Source organism: Phragmites australis, chromosome 1, assembly GCF_958298935.1.
Source record: "Phragmites australis chromosome 1, lpPhrAust1.1, whole genome shotgun sequence".
NCBI lineage: Eukaryota > Viridiplantae > Streptophyta > Magnoliopsida > Poales > Poaceae > Phragmites > Phragmites australis.
This window is the reverse complement of record NC_084921.1, coordinates 35510864-35521663: the sequence shown is the minus strand read 5'-3', so window position 1 is coordinate 35521663 and position 10800 is coordinate 35510864. Positions and strand designations below refer to the sequence as shown.

At 41.1% G+C, this 10800-nt stretch overlaps 1 pseudogene; it reads right to left on the bottom strand.

Moving 5' to 3' along the window:
- Positions 1-1196: 1196 nt before the first annotated feature.
- On the bottom strand, positions 1197-4798 carry LOC133916774 (uncharacterized; annotated as a pseudogene).
- Positions 4799-10800: the final 6002 nt, after the last annotated feature.

Genomic DNA, 10800 nt, shown 5'->3' with positions numbered 1-10800 from the left:
ACCACCGTAGACTGCGCCCTGTGCAAGGGCTCCTCGGGACGACACTAGGGATGCGGGGCTGTCTCGAAGCACCTGTCTGTCCGGCGTCGGACTGGTTTCCCTCTAGGCATACAGCCGGGGGTTCACCACCGACGCTTGGGATGTGAGGGCCTCCAGCGCCCCGTGCTGCATGGTCCGCCATGCAGACCTCATGTTGGGTCTCAGAGCTCCCTAACTCCGTCTCGGTGTCCCATGCCTAGAGCACACCGAGTTCATTCGGATGGTACCCCATGATGAATACATTGCGGCGACCGAGGTCCTCGAAACGGGACTCAACGGCTGCCGTGGATCCAGCCATGGGTAACCTAGTCAAGTTTTTCAAACTTGATGAAACGACGAAAACACACCCCCTACCTAGCGCGCCAAATATCGAGGGTTAGTCCCTGACAATGTTTTCAAGGTACGCTGGACAACAGATGCATGAACGACATTTCAAGAATCGATGTACACGCTACAATGGACTCAAGGGAGACAAAAATTTATATAGGTTAAAGCATCCCAGAGAATAATAATCCTATATCCTATGTATTATGTTATAGAGGATCTCAATTAGTTACAGAGTTCATTCTATCAAGCTACCAAATTTGATTTTTTTTCCTTTACAAATGGAGTCATCATCCCTTCATATAGTAAGGCTAGCCCCAACGGTTTCCCTTCGGGGACCAAAATCCCATCGTGAAAGGATTTTCGTTCCCTTCAACGCTCCAACAGTTTCCCTTCACGATTCCTTTCATGACAGAATTCCCAGGGTCATTCCTTTCAAGACGGGATTCTCTCTTCTTTTCCTTCACGATTCCCCTCAAAGGAAAGCAGTTGGAGATAAAAGGAAATAAAGGGAATGGGAACAGAGAAGGGAATCAGAAAAGGAACGAAATGAGGAGAATATGGTTGGGAATGGTAAGGAGGATGAGAACTTATGTGTGAGTCCAAACAGAAGACCTTACTCATCCTAATATTTAAACCAAGCTTTCATTACAGAGGATCGTCTACGATCACTTGCTTGATCGGCCTGCTAACATCTCATCCATCATGCAGCGCCGCATCAACCTATAAAAGCCCCACTCCATATCATGCTACAAGACGGGATACAACCCTTCTACGTCGTCTATGACTTCGCTCACTAGAATTGACGCATGAGGAAAGAAAACACTTAAATAGATGTCTATAAATACGATTGGATATGTTATATATCAGATCTGGCCCTGAAACCAGTAAGACCGATCACGAATTTATGTAATGGTCTGAAAGACTAATCACGTATGCCTTATACTGATCATGGGAACCATCCTCAGGTCACGCGACCGACCAATTTTAAAAAATATAAGACTCTAACCGTTATATCTCTCGCGAGACCCATTTGCTAGAATACTTCTTTATTTAATACACCGACAATTATGTCAAGAAGTGGTCTTAAATACCGAGGCTCAGATGAGGACCCATCGCAAAATTCCGGGCAGACTTCTGAGATGGCATAACTTAACTCAGAGCTGCACGATCGTATCTTCATTGCGTGCCAATTACTCCTTGTGTTCGTCAAGTTGCTCTCCAGTACTTGTTTTACTAATGACTGTACTGTTTCGCATCGCACGGCAACATGAAACTTCTCGGGTACACGAAGCAGCGGTAGCTGTCCAGGCTCTCCTAACTGTGCCCGCAGGCTGCCATCTGATCATCCCCTCTGTTGAGCTGAACAAAAACCACAAGGCCAGAGTGAATTAAAACGTTGCGGAACTCGATTATTTTCTCGTCCGGCGTGGGCTTGAATTGGGAACCAATGTGGGGATTAAAAGAGATGAGGTTGATCTTGCAAGGGATCCCTCAGACGAGCTCTATAAGCCTCTTCGCATCGTCCATACTGCAAGCACAGTAAATCCACAAAAAGAAATATAATTTAGGGTGCAAGGCATAACTTAGTTAACTATGAGAGCTTTAAAAGATTACTAGTGAAAAGGATTCAGTTTGCCTAGGGATAAAATGATTACACTAGGTTACTACCAAAAAAAGAAGATTCAATGTTTCAATTTGCCTACGAGCGAACGATTACAATAACATCAACTATATAGAATGTCGCTAGTAGACCTACAAGTATGTCTGGATCAACTAGAAAAAAAGAAAACCCCATCTGAATAAAATAAGGAAGAAAGTAGCCTTTTGCAAGAATAAAAAAACATGCAGACCTCAACAGAAGAGGTCTATATGTAAGCTATGCTAAGAGATTAAAAATCTATCACGAGATAACAATGGTCAGCAAAGACACTTAAGCAGATTCCTGACCTGTCGTTCACCCCAGAAAGCAGGACATATTCAAATAGCACTTTGTAATTTTTCCTGAAGCGAAGTTCCTCCCTTAGAGTGCCAAGAAGTAAGTTAAGATTGTACTTTCTGTTTACAGGCATTATCCAGTTTCTAACCTGCAAAACAAGTTACTTTACGAAACAGAAAAATAATTCCAAAACAATTTCACCCAACAGAATAACCATACCTCATCTGTTGTTGCATTAAGACTGACGGCCAGGGCACAATTGGATTCATGGAGGAAACGTTTTAACTGTGGGACAAGACCGCTTGTGGAGATAGTGACCTTGCGAGGGCTAAAATGAAGGCCTTGCTCGTCAACCATTATAGCTGAGGCTTTTATTACATTGTCAATATTGTGCAATGGTTCACCCATGCCCTGAAAAAAAATTAGAGACTAATGAAAGTTTGTGGGAAAAGGTAATAGCATCTACCATCTAATCAACAAACGCAACAGAATTTCATAATCCTTTAAGCTACATGATAAGATGCTATTAGTAGCAAACCGCGACAGGTAAACATAAAAAGATGCTACATTAGTAATGAACAATCCATGCCCAAATGAGGTATACATGGCATTGTTATCACTAGACTTGCTAACACGGTACTCCAAAACAAACATCAAGAAGCCATAAAATCAGAAGCCTATCAACTGAACAAGGAACATGATTCAATAATGCTGTTGATAAGGAAAAGGGCAACTGATAAAACAAGATGTAAGTATGTAACCATATATAGGTCAACAGCATTCAAAATGGCACCATGTAACTGAATATAGCATGAAAGCAGAAGCGAGGAAATACAGTGAGAAAAAAGCGGTGCTTGCACAGCAGCAATATAAACTGCCTTGACGGTTGCAGTTTAAGATACAGTGTAGACAATAATATGTATTGTTGCTGTCACTTTAGGAAGAATGGCATGAGATGTGCACTACAAATTGCATGCTGTTAGTTAAATAAGATGTTCAGTTAATCATCCTCATACAGTCAAAGCCCTAAGAATGCTTACCATAAATACAACATTAGTAATAGATCCAAATTCATTTGAAAATAGTCTACGAGCAAAACAGCCTGATCAACAATTTCAGCAACTGACAGATGCTTTCTCAAACCCATCCTATATAAGTCACAAAAAATAGAAGCGAACATAGAATTAGTACTGACCAAAAGAAAAGCAATTGTCTTCCAAAGAAAATAAACAAACCTTCCTGTGAAGCAAAACTGACAGTTCATGGTGCAACCTACTTGACTAGAAACACAGACAGTTGTCCTGCCCCTAGCGCAAGGAATGATAATTGTTTCAATCACCGGACATCTTCAAGAGAGAACACTATCTGTAACATCCTGTGTTCCAAAATCAATCATATTCTGTAAAACGTTGCAGAATATATCAGCAACACTGAAAACTACCTAATGAGTTCCATCCGATGCAGTAAGAATGTCCAGAACAGTTAATGCCTTGAGATAAGCATGCTCGGTTATCATCTTCCTAAAGTCCTTGTTTAAACTTGAAGGGTATCAGAGGCAAAGGATCAAATCCATTCAACTAACATAGTAACAACACATCAACATATGCACATTCGAAAGTACAGTTCCAACTGAAAGTAATATATCCCTATACGGGAATTCAGAAATTGATCAATACAAAATGGTGTCAACGTAGTGAGAAATATGTCGCACAACTAAAACTTACAAAGGTAGAGGTACTTGTAAAGTTACTGGATTTGCTTATCAGTAAAAAAAATTCTACTTCATAGTACAACCACAATATAGTGGATGTAATGTGACCTTTTGCAAATGCCAATGAATATTGACAAATCGGAAATATGACATCCTGCAATCACAAACTAGTACCAAAGCATGATTAAGTAGCTGAAGTATACGTTCCTACATGGACCTCATACCTTTTCTACAATATGAGTTTTGTCAGTTAATAACTTACTACAAAATAGATGAATTCCGCTAGACAGAGTAAAAAATATCGAAGCTAAATATCAGAAGGAAGAAGGAAGAAATAATTTACCAGTCAACTCGTCGTGGCAATGCGCCCAGACGTTGTTCCCGTAAAGGCACTTCCACAGCATCATTGCCTGCCCCGGTCCGAACCCCTGCGCCTGCACCCAATTCTGGGCAAACTCAGGCCAAATCAGCTCGCACGCATGCGCATGCCACCACACGACGAACTACATAAAACCCACAGGTCGAGAGCCGAGCCATTACCTCGAGTTCCGGGTAGTCCATCCCCTTGAGCATGACCTTGGAGCCGGCCTCGCAGCGGGCGGCGGAGGGCGGAGAAGAGGCGGCGCGGCGCGGCAGGGGAGGAGCGGGCGCGGAGGGAGGAAGCGCCCGTGCTCCACCGGAGGAGGGGTAGCTCCTGCGCCGCCATGGGGACTTGCCACTTGCCTGACTGGTACAGTCTCGCTCGCGGCGACCTCTCGCGGCTGTGAACTTTTCTGGCGAGCAAGACTGCCGATGGATATAGTAGGGTGGGCTGCTTTCTTTCTAGGTTTCTGTGTCTCGTTACCATAAATGGGCCGAGCCTAGTATACTATTTCCCTGGGCTGCATATGCGTTACAGTTTTTCTTCAGATGTGTAGTGCAAAAAAGATTGGCAAGTGAGTAGGTTTAGATTGAACCAGCACTCGCCGCGGAAAAAAAAAGTGTTTACCTTGCCCCGCGTAATCTCACTCACGCCTCGTGCCAGTTCATTTCCGTCCTCCTCTACGCTGACCAATTCCTCAACCAAGTAAGCTCGCTCGGTGTTTGGCGGGTGGGCCAAAACCAAACAGCATGTCACACTCAATTTTATAAAAGAAAAAAATTAGATATAAATTACATATATGTCAATACAAAGTTTTATACGTACAGTGACTTTATCAGTATATCATACACAGTGTTATTATTACAACATTTAATAAATAAATAGAAATGATATCATAGTCTTAACCAAAACACACTAGCAAAACCCAGCGAAGCTCCCATCTTCCACAGACAATCGATCAGAGGTCCACCAATCTGGCAGTCTTCATCTTCGTCCGTGAAGTAGTCTAGTTCTCCTTCATTGTCTGAGCAACATTTTAAAGTATTTGTATGAAAATAGCAAGTATGAGTACATATCGTACTTCGCAAGTGTGAAAAATAAATAACATGGAAGCTTGACTAAAAAAACAGGCTATAACAGGTTCAATTTGCATAAATATCAACTATGCTAACGTAAGAGTTATAAAAATATCCTATTTAACTTGGTGAATCATCATTAATCTTTCACTTCTAAAAACATCTACACAGGTTTTCCATCCACTTGAAATCCACATCAGGCTCACAAATCAACCAACTAAATACCAATCGTAGATAACCAAGAAACATCCACTATTACCCATCACATGTAACCAAACACCAACTGCTACATCGCAGGTAACCAACCACCAACTACTATCCATCGCAGGTAACCAACTATCAACCGAACCAAAACCAAAACCAAAACTTAAACCAACTAATCATGTGAATGGACCACACCACTCTTAACCGTGAGTACGGCTGATATATTAGTTTTATACTCTACAAAGGTCGTCCAACTTTACCCACGAGTTCTGATTCTCGTATGCTCATGCCATCACAGCACTTAAACACTTTCGATGCGTGCGGCTAGGTTTCACTACAAGGTCATTACAAAATACCCCCCCCCCCAACAAGAATATGTCCGTTGAGATTTTACCATCGTTAAAGTGACATCGCACCACCCAGAAGCCCCTCTTGCACCTAGTAGCTCCAGAAAGAATCACTCTTTCATTCATGTACCTACATTAGCTTATACTATATTGAGGATCTGCTAATTAATTGGCCAGGATATACCCATATAAGCCTCATGATTGAACTATTAATCGGGGTTACCCATTCCACGAACCGGTCCTTAGGATGCTGAGCAGACACTACCACTAACTATAATGCTTTCACGCACCTATGTATTCCTGCACCATCATCATCTAACATTCTGCTCAATGTTCCTATGTTCCATGTTGCTACAACAATTAACAGTATTCTCAACTCATAGTTGTATAGTTCATTAGTCATGTTTAACCAACTGCCTAACCATACCCTTATGCAAGGCCAAGCATAAGCTATCCAACATAACCACTACTGTCAACTAGGACGATAAAGGATATATGGAACATGATACTATAAATAAATAAGATTCAGACTTAACAGCATGTTTGTTTGAAATAAAGAACACATTTATAAAAGTAGGATCAGAATATTTAAGGACACTTGCCTCTTCCAACTTGCTGCTCAAACTTTTCAAAGACTTAGTTCTGGAGATTCTTAAACTGCTCCTCGTCTGCTTTTGATACACACCGAAAACTACACAACAAAACTATCTAAGAACAGCACACCAAACAATATTTAACATCTATAAAAAAAAATTACTAAAAGGTAGTACATGATGCTACGAACGCAAGAGCGCAAAAATCGTCTAAATCGGACCTAGAACGAGAAAATTACGCTAAAAACAAGTTTATAGTTAAATCTGAAAAAGAAAATGACCTATTTTGAATAAAATAGAAAGTGCATAGGCTTTTTGTAAAAATAGAGAGATCTATTTGTAATTAAAGGAAAGTTTAGGGACTAAACTAAAAAAGATAGGGGCTTATTAGTAAATATAGAAAAGTTTAGGGGCTTAAGTGCACAATTGCCACTATTCCCAAATTAAAAACAATTCAGGCTAACTAGGTAAATGCTCTACTGATGTGGCAAGACATGTCGGCACAACGGATGAGATAGCGATGATGTGGATGATGACATTGCACATACTGGGATTATGAATGACACGTGGTGGTTTCTGAATGACTACTAAAGATGTATGTTTAGATTTAATCTGGACCTTTGATTTTAGATCGGATGGTCCATAAGAGGCTTCACGGGATTTGGCCAGCGACAGGAACGTGACAGTGAGCGGTGAAGTAGAGAGAGGGGAGGACGGCAAACTCACCAAGGGCGTCGGATGGCTCCAGGAAGCGGCGAGATGCACTGGCGGCGAGAGGGGCGGCGAAGGACGTCAGGTCCTCGTCGGCGATGGCATTCCGGGGGCGGAGAGGTGACAAGGAGCGGCGGAATCGACTCCTTGCGAGCACACAGAGCCGGAGTTGGTCTCAGATGCGGTAGGGAGGCGGAAAGAGCGGTGGGCGACGAGCTTGGTGGCGACATAGCAATGGCAGTGGCACTGGGCTTCTAGGTGGCTTGGTTTGGGGAAACAGATCGAAGGGTAGGGTGTGGACTTATATAGAGGGAGGGAACATGTCAGGAAGTTGGGATTAGGTCGGGTTTGTTGGGATTCGGCTTGGATAAGGGTGGCGTGTAGGATCTAGGATACCGACTAGAGGGGGTGAATAGGTGGTTTTAAAACTAATTGCTTAGTGATCATGAAAACTTTCGAAAACAAACTAAAACACTAGAGCGATATGAAACAACTAAGAGCTATATCAAGGTTTGCAATCCTAGGGTGACATGCAACAATTTATATTTTAGGAAGATAAATTGTATAAGGTAAATTGCATGAAAGTAAATAGTTCGAGAGATGACACTCGAAGTTTATCTCATGGTATTGGTGATTTGTTGATCATCCCTAATCCACGCTGAGACGAGTTCAAGCTTCTAACCGCTTCTCTATCAAGTATCCAATTCTCATACGAGAAAGGGCTCACACCGATCAACTTGATCTTAAGCCAGAATAGAACAATGAACTACTCAATTCCTCGATTCTACTAAAGTAGCACTTTGCCGCTCCGCAAGGCGTGCTCGAAGCCTCTCACAAACACCATCGTGGCTCCTTTGTAATCTTCTTTAAAGGGATTAACGACGCAACCACCTCCAAGCCATCTAGGAGGCGGCAACCTCTAAGAGTAACAAGTCGATAATGCTTGCTTGAAGGATCACTAGTGGCTCAATGCTCAAACTCTTCAAAGTTATGCACTAGAAGCTCTCACACTCTCAAATATAAAATCACTAAGCCAAGAGAGGGAGAGAAGGATGGCAAGTGCTCAAATGTATTATAGTGTAGTGCTAGAGATCACCCTTGAATCAGCCAAGCATCTATTTATAGCCCACCATTCGAAATGTGGTTGTTGCCCCTGATTTGACATTTCTGCGCACCTGACGATCAGATTGCAGTTCATCCGGTTGTCAGACCTCGGTCATACAATGGCTACAAAAGTTGTAATCATGACTCTAACACAGGTTTGGCAGTCAGACGGTCACGTCTCTCGGTCAGACCGTGAGCTAGAAATAGAGTACCAAAACTCTTTGTTCCTACGCGGTCAGACTGGCCATGCCCAGTGGTCAGACCGCTAACTGGAGCAGAGGGTCCAAACCTCTCTGTTCCTTGGTGATCAGACCGGGACACACCGCGGTCAGACCGAGACTGAGGTTCGAATAAAATCTAATAAGTTTATACATCAATCAGATCGACCAACCACATTGGTCAGACCATCACACCAGAAACTCGAGCTAAACTACCTTGTCTATACAGCGGTCAGACCATACCTTTGCTAGCGATCAGACTGCCATAACAAAAACACCCAAAGGTAGTTTTTCTTGGTTCCACTCAAACTAAATTCCTCACTCTAGATGAAATGCAAGTTTAAGAAATTACAGTACTTTTGATATCTCAAGTAAACACACATCAACCTCTATTAATAGTACGACACTTATACTATTAATCAAATCTATTTTCTTCTCTAATCACCTTTGACTGACAAAAGAAAATGTCCTATATTTTTATACCTTTGCCTTAAACTAACCATTTACATATCTTCTACATATGCTTCTTCTAGCTTCGCAATATTTTTAGGACTAACCTTTTCATAACTCATTTAAATATGTTAGTCCACAAATTACGTATTATTATTAATTACCAAAACACGAATTAGAGGCCTAGATGTTTCAATCTTTCCCTTTTTGGTAATTGATGACAATAACACTAAGAAGTGATGTGATTTTAGTTTTAAATCCACTTTTAGCACATAGCATGAAGGAGACTCGGAGGTATGTTTTAATAGCAAGTAAATCAAGATAATGAATTTAAAGGATATAAATGCTATCAAAACTCATAGTAAGGTAAGCTCCCCTTATATATGTGCCCATGAGATTAAAAAAAATAAGGCACAAGATAACATTTGAATAAAATTTTGGCGGACTTTACCTTATATTCTTGGATCTGAGGAAATAAATATTATCAATTGTGATGACCATTTCAAATATGTCACAAAAATAATTTCCTCAAGACATCCAATAATAATATTAGAATATAGAGATAGAGATGAACAACAAGCTAAGAGAATAAACATAGTTCATCACATTACGAAACTTAATGTTTTTAAAACAATAAGATCACAACCAGTTCACATACACCATAGGAAATAAAGATGCAATGCAAGATAGAGTCTTATGAAGATAGCTGAAAAGAAAGATTATTTCTCGTGCTTCATTTCTTCTCTCCCCCCCCCCCTACTTCTTCCAACTTTCTCTCCTTTTGGCATCAAATACCAAAAAGTCTAGTCATCCTGAGAAGGAGGTAGATGAGGATAAACACTGTAAAAATGATCAGAGAAGCTAGTGAACTGATTCTCAATCCGCTGTTGTCCAAGAGAGAGGTTGTGAAATATTTCATGTAGCTCTTGGTTGTGAGCATTGAGAGCGGTAATGCCTTCTCGATCTAGGGAGATGGATTGACATGTAGACTAAAACTCTATCATCAAGGGATGATAGAAGTTCTACTAAAAGCTAGTCTGGAAGGAGTCTAAACTCAGCTGAAAACCTGCTTGATGGATGCCATGTAAGGATCAAAGAATCCAGCTGGAGTTACCCACTGAGAAGGAACTTGTTCTGGAGCTAGCTGTGCCTGAGGAGGAACATAATCTTGAGGTTTCTCATGTTGACCTTCCTGAGCAGCAGGAATATTTTGACATCCCTAACCTCTATGAAGAACACTAGGATTCACTTTAAAATGTCTATATCCCATATGCTTAGTTTCACAAGAGGATTGACGAAAGTTTGACTTTATAAGAACAAGAGACATGGTATATGGAGCAAAATATAGATTTAGAGTTATGCTCATAGTGATCTCATCAATATCCTTCAGAATGAACTTGATCAAATCAATTTTGCGTATGTTCATGTTCATGATATGGTTAATGATATTTCAATAATGATCACGAATAGTATCACTGTTTCTACTTTTAGGAGCAAAAGTGAATCTCACCATCGTCATTTCTAGAGGCATGATCACAAGTAGTTTCATTGGAAAATACTACACCAACTTCCTAGTAGGCTATTTACTTTTCTTGTCTTATCTCCGTCATCACCGTCATTTCTACGCTTATATCGATGGGTTCCACAAACGGGGCATTGATCCAGCTCTACATAGTCTCCATGAAATAAGATACAATCCTGCTTACATACATGCATTTTTTTT